At 40.1% G+C, this 16,660-nt stretch overlaps 1 non-coding gene across 1 annotated transcript; it reads left to right on the forward strand.

The window, feature by feature from the left end:
- The first annotated feature begins 1,581 nt into the window (after window positions 1-1,581).
- Window positions 1,582-1,689, forward strand: LOC118527548 (U6 spliceosomal RNA). Its single transcript, XR_004913163.1, has one exon. It is a non-coding gene; the product is annotated as a U6 spliceosomal RNA (small nuclear RNA).
- Window positions 1,690-16,660: the final 14,971 nt, after the last annotated feature.

Consider the following 16,660-nt stretch of genomic DNA (forward strand, 5'->3'; position numbering starts at 1 on the left):
GTGCCATGCAAACACTAACCAAAAGAAAGCTGGTATAGCTATATGTTAATATCAGACAACAAAAGCTTTGGGGGAAGAAATATTTCTAGAGATTGAAAAGGGACATTTCATAATGATAAAATGTCAGTTTACATAAAATAAAGCAGTCCTAAATTTGTATGCATCTACTAATTTGTAATGTAGAAATAATTTGTGGGAAATGTAGCATAGTTCCAATATATATTAAGCGAAGTTGACAGAACTAAAAGAAGACATAGATAAACTAACAATCTTTACAGGAGATTTTAGCACCTCTTTAAATAACCGATAAGACGAGCAGACAAAAAATCAGCAGGGATATAGAAAACCTGAACAACACAAATAACCAAATTGACATAATTGACATATACAGAACTTTATACTTAACAACTGCCACGTACATGCTGTTTGTGAGAGCATTTGGACACTTACCCACATGGGCCATCTGCTAGGCCATAAAGCAAGTCTCAAACAATTCCTAAGGAGTGAAATCATCCAAAATGTGTTCTTTGACCACAGTGGAATCAAACTAGAAATTAATAACAGGAAGGTAACTAGACAACCTCCATGTGTTTGAAAATTAAGCAACACATTTTTAAATAGCTTCTAGGTCCAAGAAAACATGGCAGTGAAATTATAAACTATCTTAAACTGAATGATAATGAAAATGTGACATATCAAGATACCTGAGGTACAGATAAAGCAGGGCTCAAAGGGAAATTCATAGCTTTAAGTGTATATACTTGAGAAGAACAAAAATTGAAAGTCCATATGATTTTAGCTTCCATCTTAAGAAGCTAGAAAAAGAACAGCAACTTAAACTCAAGGAAATAGAAGCAAGGCAATAATAAAACAAGAGTAGATATCTTTGAAACAGAAAACAAATATGCAATAAAGAAAGTCTACAAATTCTAAAAGGGACTTGAGGTGCCTACCCTTGTTTCTGAGTAAAGATTTGTTTTGGTGCTTTTTCTTGCTCTGTTTACCTTTTATTTCCTTCTATTGTCTTATTGCACTAGCTAGAAGTTTCAGTATGTTGTTAATTAGGAGTGGTGAGAGAGGACATCTCGACTTTTTCCTGACCTTAAAAAAAGTATACAGTTTCTCACAATTAAGTAGGATGTTTGATGTAGGTTTTTGTAGATGCTTTCTTTTTTTATCATGTTGAGAAAGTTTCTCTCTATTCCTAGTTTGTGGAGAGTTTTCATAATGAAGAGGTGTTAGATTTTGCCAAATGTTTTTTCTGCATCAGTCAATATAATCATGTGATTTTTTTCTTTAGTCTATTGATGTAGTGGATTACATTGGTTGATTTTCAAATGTTGAACCAGCTTTGCACTTCTGGAATAAATCCAACTTGGTTGTGGTATATAATTCTTTTTATACGTTGTTGGATTTGACTTGCTGATATTTTGTTGAGGATTTTTGCATCTATGTTCATGAGAGCTATTGGTCTGTAATTTTCTTTCTTGTAGTATTTTTATCTGGTTTTGGTATTAGGGGAATGCTGGCCTCATAGACAAGTTAGGAAGTAAAGTTTTGTTTTTAAAAGTTTTCTTGAGAGTGCTTGCCTCAGCAGCACACATACTAAGATTGGAATAATACAGAGAAGCATAGCATGACCCCTGCACAAGGATGACTTACAAAATTTGTAAGATGGATGGTGGTGATAGTTGCATAGTATGATGAATCTATTTAATACCACTGACTTGTACCCTTAAAAATGGTCAAGACAGTACATTTTATGCTATGTATATTTTGCTGCAATAAAAAGTTCCCTTGAGCTTGGGTTGTACTAAGTGGTGGTCTGTGTGAGACCTAGGCCTTAATTGAAGGATCCAGAATGATCTGGTGGAAGTGGAGCAGAAAACCAGGTAAAGACTCTGGAACCAAGGACTGTAGGGAGTAGCTATGGTGGTTTGCTCCCCTGCTAAGCAAAAATCTAATTGGGAAGGTTATATACACAGTTATGAATATTAAATTAACAATGGAAGACAGTATATGGGCCAAAAAACAACTCAGGGACTAAATGATGTAGGATTTGAGAAAGGGATGTTGCTCTTTTTCTTCTCTTAAACTAATGGTACTTTCTTTAGCTCTTGCCCCACCTATGTTGCTGAGGCGGGTTGTGGGGTGGGGGTGGGTATGGGACACACGGCCACAGTTACAGGAAAAGGTTCATCATTTTACACTCAGGAAAAAGGGATGATGGATTGAATTTCAAAAGCACATTATTCTATACAAGGTTGACAAAACATACCTTTGTAATGTGGAGACAGAGACAGGTAATCAAGTTAACATGTAGGCAAAATTATGTTGCAGGTAGAAACAGGAGCAAGGAATGGTCTAGACTTAGAAAGAACAGACACCTCAAGCCCATAAGAGTTGTGGTTAAAGCTTCATTACTAGAACTTTACCAGTTTGGCATTTGTGTCAAATATTAGTGCTACTGCTGAATTTTACTTTTACTAAATAGGATCTTTTTTTTTTTTAAGATAAAAGAGTGTTGGTTTTTTTTTAAGATTTTATTTATTTATTTGACAGAGAGAGAGACAGTGCACAAGCAGGGGGAGTGGGAGAGGGAGAAGCAGGCTCCCTACTGAGCAGGGAGCCCCACCTGGGACTCAATCCCAGGACCCTGGGATCATGACCTGGGCCGAAGGCAGACGCTTAACCCACAGAGCCACCCAGGCACCCCAAAAGAGTGTTTTAAAGGCTTTCCTTCCCTGATATCTCAAAACACAATTAAATACAAATTAGTTATGTTTTTATGGAATATCTCATAGACTATCGTCTATTTTAAGACACCACCAATTATAGTTCACTGTTAAAACACTATTTTTACTAAACAAACTGTTTTTAAGCCACGTAATTTTGAAAGTCGTAAATATGAAAAATGTCCATCTTAGAGTCAAAGAAATTTTGTAGCCCAATTCCCCCTTCCTGACCCGTACAAGCCAAGTGCCGGCTGGACACATCCAGTTCTGTGTCAACACCCCTGAAATTCAATCCATCACTCCGTCAGTCCCTGCACCCAAATCTGCTTCTGTTTCTGTTGTCCATTTCTGCTTCCATTATCAAAACCTTACTCAAGTAAGAGACCTTGACTCCTCCTTCCCCCCCATCCTCCACATTCAGCTAGTCTCCGGGTTCTGCTCACTCTACCTCCTAAACCTGTTTTGGCCACATCCACTTCCCTGGATCCCGGCTGCCCCCACCCTTGTTCTCCCAGCCAGCCTCCCTCTGCTGCGGGAAGGTAGCAACCTCCCAGCTGACCTCCGCCTTCTCCCTGCAGCTCAGCAGTCTGCCTCAAATCTTTTTGTTGCCCAAGGCCCTTAGAATAAAACACCAAATCCTTATGATCCTTAGATAAAATACCAAATCGCAGGCCCTTTGTTCTCCAGCATCACCTCACTCCACTTGTTTCTCTGCTCTAGAAACTCTGGCTGCACTGCACGGACTTCTCTTAGTTCCTCAGGCAGTCATGGAAGGCTCTGCCCTGCTGGAGGTCTCCCTCTTCCCTTTATGTAGACCACATATGCATGGCCTCCAGGCTTTGGATAAAATGTCCCCTCCTCACAGAGGCCTTCTCTGAGCCCCGGATGAGCCTTGGTCCCCTGCTCTATGCTCCTACCCCACAGTGTTCCTTCATCTTTGTAACACACAGCCCACTGGTGATCATTTGTCCAAACCCATCTTCCCCACTAGGAAGCAAGCTGTGTTCCTGCCCTGAGCTTCACCCCTGGCACAGTGAGCGCTCCTTAAATTCCGATAAGTGTATTAAAGAATCATGTCAGTAAAGAACAAATGTGACTAAAGAATAAACATTCACAGATATGCTGTCTGTGAGCATGGAGTCTAGAAAGTCGGCTGGGTTCATGTGCCAGCTTCCCCAGTTATTAGCAAGGGGACAAGCTCCTTAATCTTTTGGGGTCTTAGTTCTCCCTTTAGAAGTAGGTACAACAATGCTACATATGTCTTCTAAGTTGGGGCTGTTATGAGGACTGAATAAATTAGTGTGTGTGTGTGTAAAGCACTTAGGACACCATCCAGCACATTGTCAGCACTCAAACAAGTATTTGTTATTATTATTAGCTCATTTTTCAGTCTTAACGACCTCAGGAGTAATGGCAGTTGGTAAATTTGGGGCCATATACAGTAAAAGTCTCCAGAATTTGAGGATGTGGTGGGGACAAGTTTACCATCTCGGGATGGAACTACCCAAAAAAGCCCCACATCAGCCCTCTGCTGAAGCAGCCCTTCCTTCAGTGACAGATGGACTGCATGGAAGCTGATTCAGAAAAAGCTTGGGATCCATCCAAATCAACCGAGGTCACAGATACGTTTTCGGGCCCAGACTCCAAGATTAAAGGAGATAATGCACATTAAGAGCACTTAGAAAATCATAAAGTACGATATAAACATTTGTGGTTGTGATTACTGTTATTAGTAGTAGAGTAATTCTATTATGCAATCGATGGTATTGCAATCTGACTGTCTGAAACAACCCAATGGCTCATAATCACACAAACTATTAGTAGGCAGAGATGCTGAAGAGCTGGGGAGGAATGGGGCGCCTGGGTGGCTCAGTCGTTAAGCGTCTGCCTTCAGCTCAGGTCATGATCCCAGGGTCCTGGGATCGAGCCCCGCATCGGGCTCCCTGCTCTGCGGGAGGCCTGCTTCTCCCTCTCCCACTCCCCCTGCTTGTGTTCCCTCTCTTGCTGTGTCTCTCTCTGTCAAATAAATAAATAAAATCTTTAAAAAAATAAAAGTGCTGGGGAGGAAGAAATGAGTAATGTTTATCTGGCACAATCTAATCAAGAGGGATGCTCATATGACATGAGGGTGGTGAAGTTCACGGGACAAAGTTTCTCCTGACACCATGCAAATATTTTGGTTCTAATTGTCAATGTTTATCACGCATGTACTTTTCCTTGGATCAGCTTTGCAGGCACCAGGAAAGGGAACAACATGGAGACGAATCACTATAAGGTGAACAAATGAATAGTCATTCATCAAACACTTACTGAGCCCCTACACTCTGGCTGGCACCATAGAGTAGTAAGTAGTTCCTGCCCTCATGTTACAGTCCAGAGGGGAGACAGACAAACAAGTAATCACACAAATAAAACCACAACTACATCTTGTGCTAAGTGCAGCATTAGACTAGAGGAGGAAGAGAGGCTTTTCTGATACTTTATGTGAAACCAGGAGTCAACCAGCTGATGGAATGAAGAGTAAGCTGTCAGGCAGAAGACAGCAAAGAGTTTGGTGTGTTTGAGGATCAGAAGAGCCAATACAGATTGGAAGGGGTTTAAGGGAGAGAAGGACCACAAGGAATGACCTGCTGAAGGAAGCAGACCAGATCACAAAGGGCTGCAGAGGCCACTCAGAGATGATTTGGAGTTATTTTGGGTACAAAATATAAAGATAAGATGAGATATGATGACATTTGTGCTCTAAAAAGATCCTTCTGGTTGCTATGGAAAGAATGGGTTAGACGGAGAATTAAAGTAGAAACAGAGAGACCAGGTTGGAGAATTTTGCAATAATGCGGTCAAGGGATAATGGTAATATGGACAAGAATGGTGGCAGTAGACAGAAGGGGACAGAGTTGTGATATGCTTAGGAACAGGATTACTAGACCTCGGTGATAGACTGGATGTGCGGGAGGGGCAGTTCCCAGATACCAGCCTGAGCAACTGGGTTGAAGAGGTGCCATCCATTCACTAAAATGAACAAGGATGAACAAGGGATAGATTAGATGTGGCTCTGTGTGGGAATGTAGATGTTATGGAGTAAACAAGAGTACAGTTTGAATATATTACATTTGAGAAGCATGTGAGATCTCCCAGGGGGAATGTCAAGTGGCCATCTAGATTCATGGTCATGAAGCTTAGTAGAGAGATCCAGGCTGCCACGGACATCTGCTCGTCACTGGTGTGTAAAGACAAACAGTGCTTGGGAAGTAGAGAAATGACCTAGGAAGAAAATGTAGAAAGGAAGCAAAAAGAACCACCAGTCTCTTGTGAGCTATAATCTCAGGAGTCAGATTCTTACAACCCATCAACTCTGGGTGGGTTAATAAGATTGGGTTTCTAAACCAGAACAACTCAATAATCATTTCTTCATCCATGGTGACTCCAGTAAGATAACTAGCCTAAACCAGCAGCAGACCACTCCATCTGTGACCACGGTATTCTAAAACAGCAGATTTTATTATTCCCATTTTACAAAGGGGAAAGTGAGACTATTAAAGTTTAAGTGATTTGGTTAAAATTACAGAAATCAGTGAGTGACAGACAGGACTGAGGCTAAAGTCAGAGCATGTAATTGCAGCCAAGAACTCTACCCGCCCTTCAAGGATAGAGCCCCATGGTCATCACAAGCTTGTGAAGAAATAGGTAAGTTCATGATCCTGGTGGGAAGACCATAGAACAAAGAAGGCAAAATTAAATATAAGCCTGTGGGAAGAAGAGATCATCATGAACTCAGGAAGGCAATAAAGGGTCTACAGGTATGTGGACTGTGAAGGATAACAAAGAAGTAGGACAGGTGAAAGGCGGAGGGGAAGAGTCTCAGATTCAGGGACACGATGAACCAAGATGCAGAACGCACCGGGGTGTAGAGAAGAGCTGATGGCAAATGGGCTTCATTCCTCAGGCCACCCCCTAGATGGGTGGTGGCCCAGTGTGGGGGGACTAACAAGACCCGTCAAGGGCAGCAGGCAAGGAAGTGGGGGCACAGTGACCTTTCCCAGACTTGAGAGTCTGTGCGGGCGACTAGGAAAAAACGTATTTGGATAAGCTAACGTCAGGTCAGATGATTTCTGCCTTGGAAAGCAGGCCGGAAACATTGACTTTAGTTTCGTAGTCTATAAGGAGCCTGAAATCTAGAGGAAAAGTTAAGAGGCTTTTAGCTGGAAGTAAATCAGCAGCTTCCCAAACTTTCCTTAGCAGAGAATCCTTTCTAAAAATGAACTCCTATTTGAAATCCCAGCGTATGACGCAGAAAAAAATAGTGGCCTCCTTATTAGGACAATTTATTTTATAGCTTTAAACATATAACATACGCTTTTAATAAAGGCATCCAAAAGATAAAGGAGGCTGATTAAATGAACAGAGAAGTTTTAACTCTAAGATGATGCAGTAGAGTTGCATCTTGTATTAGCTTTAGCATGCAAATATCCAATTCATTTATGAATTTTACTGAGGTCTTATAGTAGCAAGAAAATCCTCATACACATCGATAAGTCCTTGTATATGGTAATTTTTGTTTGTTTTTGTATATAAATATATATATGTATATATATATATTTTTGTCTGCAATGACAGGGTACTCTTCCGTTGGACTGACCCAGAAGGTAGTGTTGTAGGAATTTTTCTTTTTCCTTAACAAAAGTACGAATAGCAAAAAGCTTCCAGAGCTAAAAAAGCGCGTAGCCATCTAGAGGGTAAGATGATCGCTGCTGGCCCTGGTGTAGGCTATCTGCTACGGCGCGGTCACTGTGGTGTGAAGAGAGCAAGTACGTGGAAGAAGCTCTTGAGTCTGGCCAGGCACCTCATCAGGCGTGGTGTGCCTGTGCCGTGGTAGTGGATTCATTTGTAATTTTATATGAGCAGTGCGCAGTCCAGAAGTAAAGAAAGAGCCGTGTACGGTTTCAGCTTTCCCAATATCAACGACCTTAGGTTTTGCATTTGTGTTTGAATCTGCTGGCATCCCCATTCTTTATTTCACTTGGATTGCCCCCAAGAAGAGAAGCTAAGGGAGGGGAGGGTGGAGCAGGAGGACAGGAGGGGGTACCAGGTATGAGATATTTAAGAGTCTCTGTAATTTGTTTAGTAACAGGCTTTTACAGATCAAGGGAGAAAATTCCATCTCATAATACAAACATATTCCATATCATATGCCTGATAGTTCAAGGAAATTTGCATGTGACAGGAAAGTTTAAAAGTGCTAATAATTCCCTTCCTTAGATTAAAGAAGGATCTTGTGGATCATTTATATTCTAGAAATTTCAAGACCATAAGAAGCAAAGAGACTGTTGGCCAATAAGGGGTCATTTACATGTAAACATATTTAGGGTCTGTCTTTTGATATTATCAGAGGTTTACTTGTTTGTTTTTTATGTCTTGGACAGAAAAGAAATCTTTAGGAGTAGAAAAAACTATTTATGCTTATTGGGATATCAAATTGATATTCCATTTTTTAAAGTTACAGGATTAAAAATCTAGTTTTCCCCGAGTTCAAATTAGTAATCTTATTATGCAGATGAAGAATAATTCTCTCACTTTTCTTTGATTAATATTTGGTTAGCTCATGGTAAAGAAACTAAATTAAACAATCAATATCATATACAAACTTGGATAATTACAACCACTTAAACATTTTAAACTGCATTTATAAATTTAACAGAGTCAATTTTTATTTTAAACGTTTTAAATGCCTGCAGAGCACATTTATAACCTAATGAGCAAAACCTTCCCCAAGTACTTAAATAACTCTTATAAATCTAATGCATTATATGTATACATATGGCTAATTAAATTCTCTTAAACATTCCAATTACTTGGAGAAAAGATGAGCGTTCATACTGATAGGAATGGGTTCGTGGGAAGGAGATGTGATAGAGGCAAGCCGACGGAAGGCCTTAAAGAGGTGCCACAGGACATTGGACTAAGAGGTCTGGAACACACATTCTCTGAAATCCAGGCCACAGGAGTCCCCACCCCAACCTACTCCATCTCATCTGCTATGAATATTTTGAAAAGGCTCCCTGATGCCTGGTGTTGCCCAAGTGTCCCCAAACTTCCCATGTCTTCACCGTACCCCTATCTTACATCCTCCACCTACTTGTGAATAGTTGGCTGGAGTGCAGGGAAAAGCTGCTTCAAGAGATGTGGAGGGATGCCTGGGTGGCTCAGTCGGTTAAGCGTCTCCCCCCGGCTCAGGTCATGATCCCTGGGTCTTGGGATTCAGACCCACATTGGGCTTCTTGCTCAGTGGGGAGCCTGCTTCTCCCTCTTCCTCTGCTCGTGCTCTCTCTCGCTCACTCTCTCTCATTCTCTCTCTCAAATAAAAAAAGAGAGAGAGAGAGATGTGGATTTGGTAGCAATCATCTCATCTTCCTCATAAGCAACTCCCATGGAACAAATGTTTACGGAGTAGAGCACTAAGGTTGGCGAGGGCCTCCATAGTCAGGGGACATAAAGGAAGGGATGCCTGAAAAAGAAATTATGGAATTCTATGTCTAACTATGTCTTAGACAAAATAATAAAGTCATAAAATTTACCTTTTGTACTTAGCACATATGAGAACCCAAGGGCTGGGTTTCTACTCCCCTTTTCCCTCAAATATATGTTTACTTATTTATTATCAAATACCTTAGAATAGGAATCTGGTGTCGAAAACCTACATTTGAATTTGACAGAATGTGGTGAGGGTTTAACTAATAGTCTAATATATACAGGCTAACTGCGGGGTTCTGGTAAAGATGTTTTCAAAGGGGTTTCTCTTCCTGAATGACACAAAAAATTCAATGAATCTTTTTTTCTTATTTTAAAACCAGAGCTGCTGTATGCCCAGCACTGTGTGATGTACTGGGGAGGTGGTAGGAGAAATTGAGGTGATGTCCCTTTCCTCCAGGCTGCACAGTGTAGTTGAGGAGATGAAACTAAACCACATATAAGAATAACAACAACATAAGACCACATACAGGGGCACCTGGGTGGCTCAGTCATTAAGCATCTGCCTTTGGCTCAGGTCATGATCCTGGGATCCTGGGATGGAGCCCCGCATCGGGCTCCCTGCTCCGCGAGAAGCCTGTTTCTCCCTCTCCCACTCCCCCTGCTCGTGTTCCCTCTCTCGCTGTGTCTCTGTCAAGCAGATAAATAAAATTAAAAAAAAAAAAAAAAGACCACATACAATCTGTAGATGGTGTGGGAAATGGAGAGGGAAAGTTTCTGAAAATGGTTGCAGAAGGCAGGTTGGACTTCACAGAGATGCAAAGACATTAGCTGACTCTTACAGAATGGGTAGAGCTCATGCCCCAACCCAGACACAGATTCCTCTGGGTACCTTGAAGGAAAGGTCCATTAGGGAACTATTGAAAATTATGGGTAAGCTGACCACATTTTCCATAAAAATATCAGAACACATGGTCCGACACATGGTCTAACAACAGGAAAGAATATTTTAAATTGGGGCTGTTCCAGAAAATCTACAACATATGGTTACTCAATTTATGGGCCAAGAAAATCCCAACTACAATAAAGGACTGAACTGACCAGCCCTAGATGGACAAGACATAGCCACTACCATCTGAGAAGCTCTGAACTCTTTCCTCACTGTCATCAGAGTTTATGTTCTCCACGGAGGTTTCTGTTCACCTTTTCAGAGTAAAGATCAGTGCCTCAACAATAAAAGACAAGATGGGGCACCTGGGTGGCTCAGTCAGTTAAACATCAGTTTTCGGCTCAGATCATGATCACAGGGTCCTGGGATCGAGCCCCGCATTGGGCTCCCTGCTCAGCCAGAAGCCTGCTTCTCCCTCTCTTCCCTGCTCATGCCCTCTCTCTTGCTATCTCTGTCTCTTTCTCTCAAATAAATAAAATATAAAAAATAAATAAATAAAAGACAAGCTAAAGAATTTATATTCAGATTTCTTAAATTATGTTCTTTAATATTCTCTAAACTTACTTAGATAATTTTTATGCTAGGCAGGGTAGATGAATAATTAATATAAAAATGTTTCTTCTACCTGGGACAATAAAATAAAATCCAATGAAAAGTTTCCTTCCGTATAAGAAAGAGAGGGCATCCATACCCTTTGAAGTCCCCAGGTTTGTAACCAGTGCCCTCATTCATGCTGAGAAATATATTTTAAACTACCAAGATTGTTGTCTGTTTTTCTCATCTGATGTTTCACTGTTTTTCTCATCAATAGTTTGCTGTCTGAAATAAAATACATGCCAGAAGATTCTTTATCCAGTTTTGCAATTAAAAGTCTTAGTAATTATTGGAAAAGAAACCGTTTTAAAGACTTGAACTCAAGTCTTGGCAGGTTAAAACATCTTCCATTTCACCTTTTAGCCCATCCCAGAGCTCAGAGATCACTTGCCAACTCATTCTCAATATTATCAAGGAAATGCACATTTTTCTCCTTTTATGGTTAGTGAATACATTGGCCAAAATGATGCGGTAATCATTGCTGAAAGAGAACAACAAAGCCACACATTTGAACATTTCCCTTGTTTCTAAAACAAAATCTTAAATGCACCTTAAAATATATTTATTTCTGATCAAAGCAAAAAGACATGTTTTTAATGAGATTTCCTGGGCATTAGACTTGTTCTTTTTTTTTTTTTCAATCTTCCATTATTACATTAGGCCTCAAAAAACTTGGGCACGTTTAAAGACCAAGCCCAACTTTCATTAGCAGAGTTGTTAAAAAGGGGGAAACACCTAAAAATACAAAACAGAAAGGGAATGTTCTGCAACCATTAAAATAAAAAAAAAATTTTTTTAGCCCTAACAAGGAATGCAATCTGACACTTGCGACAACCTGGAGGAACCCTGAAGACATGCCAAGGGAGATAAGCCAGACACAAAGAGACAAATATTGTATGATTCCACTTACATAACGAGAAACCCAGTGTAGTCAAATTCATAGAGATGGGAAGTAGAATGGTGGTTGGCAGGGGCTGGAGTATGAGTGGAATAAGGAGTTATTTTTTGATGGATATAGAATTTCTGTTTTGGAAGATAAGAAGAGTACTGGAGATGGATGGTGGTGAGGGCTACATGACAGTGTGGACGGACACTTAACGACTGAGCCACCCAGGTGCCCCAAATGTCAATATATTTTAATATCATTTTACTATAATAATAATAGCTAAATTTCTTAAGTACTGGCCTAAGGATTAAAATCCTGACAACCTACATATTTTATATATGAATAAACTAGTCTCAGAGAAATCATTTGCCCTCTGTCACGAGCTAGTAAGCTATAAATCTGGGATACTAATCACACCCCTCTGGCTTCAGGGTCCATACTTTAAAGTATCAGTCTAAAGCTAGGTTTTTTGGGGTGCTTGGGTGGCTCAGTCGTTAAGCGTCTGCCTTCGGCTCAGGTCATGATCCCAGGGTTCTGGGATTGAGCCCCGCATCGGGCTCCCTGCTTGGCAGGAAGCCTGCTTCTCCCTCTCCCACTCCCCCTGCTTGTGTTCCTGCTCTTGCTCTCTCTCTCTCTGTGTCCAATAAAGAAATAAAATCTTAAAAAATAATGATAATAAAGCTAGGTTTTTGGAAAACAGATGAACCTAGTGTAAGACCTACTATTTTCATGGGTAAGTCTCCTTGTTCAGTCTTTCATTTCTTCAGCACTTACTATGTTTCAGGTAAAATGCCAAGTGCTGAAGATTAATAAAACTAACAGGACATGGTCTTACGGTCCAATAAAGAGAAAAGGAAGTAAAAGGTACACAAAGAAAGTGTGATAAAGAATACTGTGGGGACCACAAAGAGGAAGGGCTCAGTTTTACCTGGCATGGACCACTTTGCCTTTTTTTCCCTTTGCATACTCTAAGAAACATTTCACTTTTTTTTTTTTTTAAGTAGACTTCATACCCAATGTGGGGCTTGAACTCACGACCCTGAGATCAAGAGTCATATGCTCTACCAACTGAGCCAGACAGGTGCCCCAAAACATTTCAACTCTTTAATTTCACTGGGATGATATGTAAATAGATTGTGCAACATAAAAAGGTAAAACAAGTATCAGAAGATACTTGAGGATACGAGATACTAGAGGACAGAAAACACTCTAGATGGTGTCCTTTCACCGTAAGGAAACCAGCTAGAAAGTCCAGGTTACAACATAGAGAAGAATAACTGGGATTGGGGGAAAAGGTAATAAGAAGACAAAGTAAGCAATAAGCAGTATTTGCATACAAAAATAGTAGGATAAACTACAAAAGAATCCAAGGACACATGTTTCATTGTCAAGGATCCTACAATCTAGCAGAGAGACGACAGGCACAAATAAGAAACATTTTTTAAGAAATAATTCATAGGGGCAAATTAACATAATGTGAAAGTTATATAAGTATTAATCAGGGACCAGGGAAAAGAATAAAAACAGTCAGTTCCCAGAGGTTTGGGGTCCAATTTAGAAATCAAAGAGGGCTGATGTTGGTGAAGAGGAACAAGGGCATTGGAAACTGGGAAGAGCAACAACATAGCGTGGAAATTGGAAGAGACCCATAAGCCTTGCACATGAACTTCAGAGGAAGAAAACAGTGAGAGTGACTGTCTGTAGGTGATTATTCACAGATGACCTGGAGGAATTCAAAGAACACAACGTGCCTACAAGTTCATGGAAGAACATCAAAAAGTATACTTCTAAAGTTGTACGAATTTTAATTTTGCAAGTTATAGAAAGAGGAATCATGGCAGTGGTGTGGATCCAGCTAGCCAAAGGCTGCACTTCAAATTGTTAGGAGGTCAAGTATTTACCTTATTAAAATGTAATTAACAAAGAGCTCAAATTTGTCATAGAGCACTCAACATGTGGGAAAGGGGTGAGAGAGCAAGATCCCATCAAACAGAAAGTCTGCTCTGCAAAGTCTAATAATAGCAGCTCTCACCATATATATTGTATGTGTCACTGTGCACCAGACATGATTCTAAGGGCTCACTGAGGCTTCACTCATTTCCTCTGCATGATCCTGCAGGTGGTGGAAAGTGGTGCTGTTACCCTCAGAGCACAGGCCCTTCACCACGAGGCTACACCAATTTTGTACTGCTTTTCAAATAATTATGTAAAATTCTGTCTGTTCCTGGAACAGAGGGGCAATGAGTTGTATGAATGCAATGTAACAAACATTATCCAACCGTGGTCTATCCGGCCTCAAGAATCTGTTTTAGTTTTATGAATTTAAAATGAATTTAATGAATTTACTTATAGCCTGCCACATGCCGTGAAGGATTTGCGAGCAAAACAAATACAGGTTTAGGAAGTAGATTGTGAATTAGGTGGACTCTACATATGGTACCATAAAAATTGTTCTGAATTTTGAAAATTGTCAAAAATGAGTCACAGAGAAGTAATTAGACTGGACAGAGTTCATTCTCCAGACCTCTGTTTGTTTACAGCTCTGGAGACTTAGAACCAGCCTAGCCCTTTTCGGGAATCATCACATATGCTCATCTGGGAACTCAGCAGGTATCAATTCACAACCCAATCTGTTCCCTGAAAGATAATGAATGACTGTAATATCAGGCATCAAAGAATAAATATTCATTTTCTGACACTCTGAAGAGAAGATAAATTTAAAATGTCAGTTGCATTTCATCCTAACTGGATGAAAATTTGTTTTATTCCTGTCAACCTGTTAAATAAAGAAGCCACAAAACATACAAAAGCACCAAAAAAGAAGATTGAATGCAGCAAGCATTGTAGTTCGGTGAACACAGCGCCACTCCCTTGAAATGACCAGTAGTGCTTAGAGCGCAACGTCTAGTCTTTGATCTCGGCCTATCCAGTCCTTCTTCTTGATGCCAGTGTTGTTTAATTGCTATGTTATGGGCTGAGTTTTGCCTCCTCCAAATTCACATGCTGAAGTTCTAACCACCAGTACCTGTGATCCCTCAGAAAGTGACTGTATTTGGAGATGGGGTCTCTCAAGAGGTAATCAAATTGAAAAGAGGTCATCAGGGTGGACATTCATCCAATATGACTAGTGTCCTTATAAGAAGAGGAAATTTGGACACAGACACAGTTCTAATGATATGAAGACCCAAGGAGAAGAGGGCCATCTACAAGCTGAGGAGAAAGACCCAGGAATAAGCCAACCACGCCAACATCTTCATCTCAGACTTCTGGCCTTCAGAACTGTGAGAAAATCAGTTTCCATTTTTCTAAGCCACCCAGTCTGCGGTACTGTGTTATGGTGGTCCTAGCAAACTAATGCGCTGTACTTTCTCCTAGACCGTAAGCTTGATGAGGGCCGGCCTGGGTCAGCTCTACCCTCGCATTCCCAGGGCTTGGTGTGCAGTAGGTGCTTAATAAACATTATTGAATGAATAGCTGACTGCAGCTGGATGTCTTGGTCCATTTTACTGGAGTGCAGGGATACAACCATTACCAAAATTATCAAAAGGAACTTTCTCCTTTTATTGAAAAATAACTTTATATTCATATTTTTGGAATGATGCGATCCATTCTGGAAACTAGAGAACAGTATAAAGAAGGAGGAAAAAAATCACTTAAAACCCTGCCAATTAGAGAGGACCACTTTAACTTTTGACACTTGCTGGTCTTTTTTCTCTATACATACACATATTTTAACATAGTAGAATAATACTGTATCACCTACCATATGTCACATTTTGCCTACATTGTTAAAACTTCTTAATAAACATATCAAATGCTTATAAAATGTATCATATCAGGTGTATTTTTCATAACTGAAGTCCTCATGATTAGACATTCAAGTGTTTCTAATTTTTGCTACCACTATTAGCACTGAAATGAATATCTTTGTGTGAAGAAGATTTACTCCACTTTTCTGAATTCTTTAAAGGATGACATCTTAGCACTATATTACTGATTCACAAAGGTATGGCCATTTGAATCAATTGTTAGGGTCTTTGATACACATTCTTCTATTGCTTTGCGGAAAAGATGAGCCGATTGATACTCCTATCAGCAGTCCATGAGATTTCCCATCATGCTTTACCTTAAGTATGATTTTTACAAATCTTGTTAATTTGATAAGCTAAAACGGCATCTGGGAATCATTTTCATTTTCATCCTTTGAATATTAATGAAGCTTTCCATTTTCCTTCATGCATTAACCACTTATAATCGTGCCTTTTGAATGGCCTAGGTGTGCCTTCTGAAAGGGGGCTTTTTAGGAAGTAGTGTCTAGCGAGGCCTCTATTACAATATTGCCTGCCTTTCAAAAGAGGCCTCTTCTTTTAAGTTAATGAGACAACATATCCTAAAGCTGTCCCAGGATCTTATCACGAGCTGCTACACTGTAATGAAGTCTTCACTATTCTAAATAGAAAGAGAAACTTGTTCCAATTATTCACCTCTTACTGACCAAATTTTGATACATCAAGTGCATGTGGATATATTTAATTCAACTGTCTAAGTATGAAATCAGTTTTCACTTCAAAAAAAATGGAACTTTTATTTTTTTTTTTTTTAAAGATTTTATTTATTTATTTGACAGAGAGACACAGCGAGAGAGGGAACACCAGCAGAGGGAGTGGGAGAGGGAGAAGCAGGCTTCCCGCAGAGCAGGGAGCCCGATGCGGGGCTCGATCCCAGGACTCTGGGATCATGACCTGAGCCGAAGGCAGACGCTTAACGACTGAGCCACCCAGGCGCCCCAAAATGGAACTTTTATAAAGAAGGCAGATAGTTTTCTATTTCCAATATAATTTTGGCATAAATGCATCTATTTCTCAGCTGCGTTTATTAAATTCAGGACACAAAGGACATCAAAAACACCTATATTTTCCAACTGATTTATTCTACAATTCACACCCATAGTGAAACAAAATCTTGTGCCTTGAATAAACCTTAGAAGTCTAATCAAATGCTTATATGTTCAGACAAGGAAAACTTGAT

Source organism: Halichoerus grypus, chromosome 4 (assembly GCF_964656455.1).
Source record: "Halichoerus grypus chromosome 4, mHalGry1.hap1.1, whole genome shotgun sequence".
Taxonomy (NCBI): Eukaryota; Metazoa; Chordata; class Mammalia; order Carnivora; family Phocidae; genus Halichoerus; species Halichoerus grypus.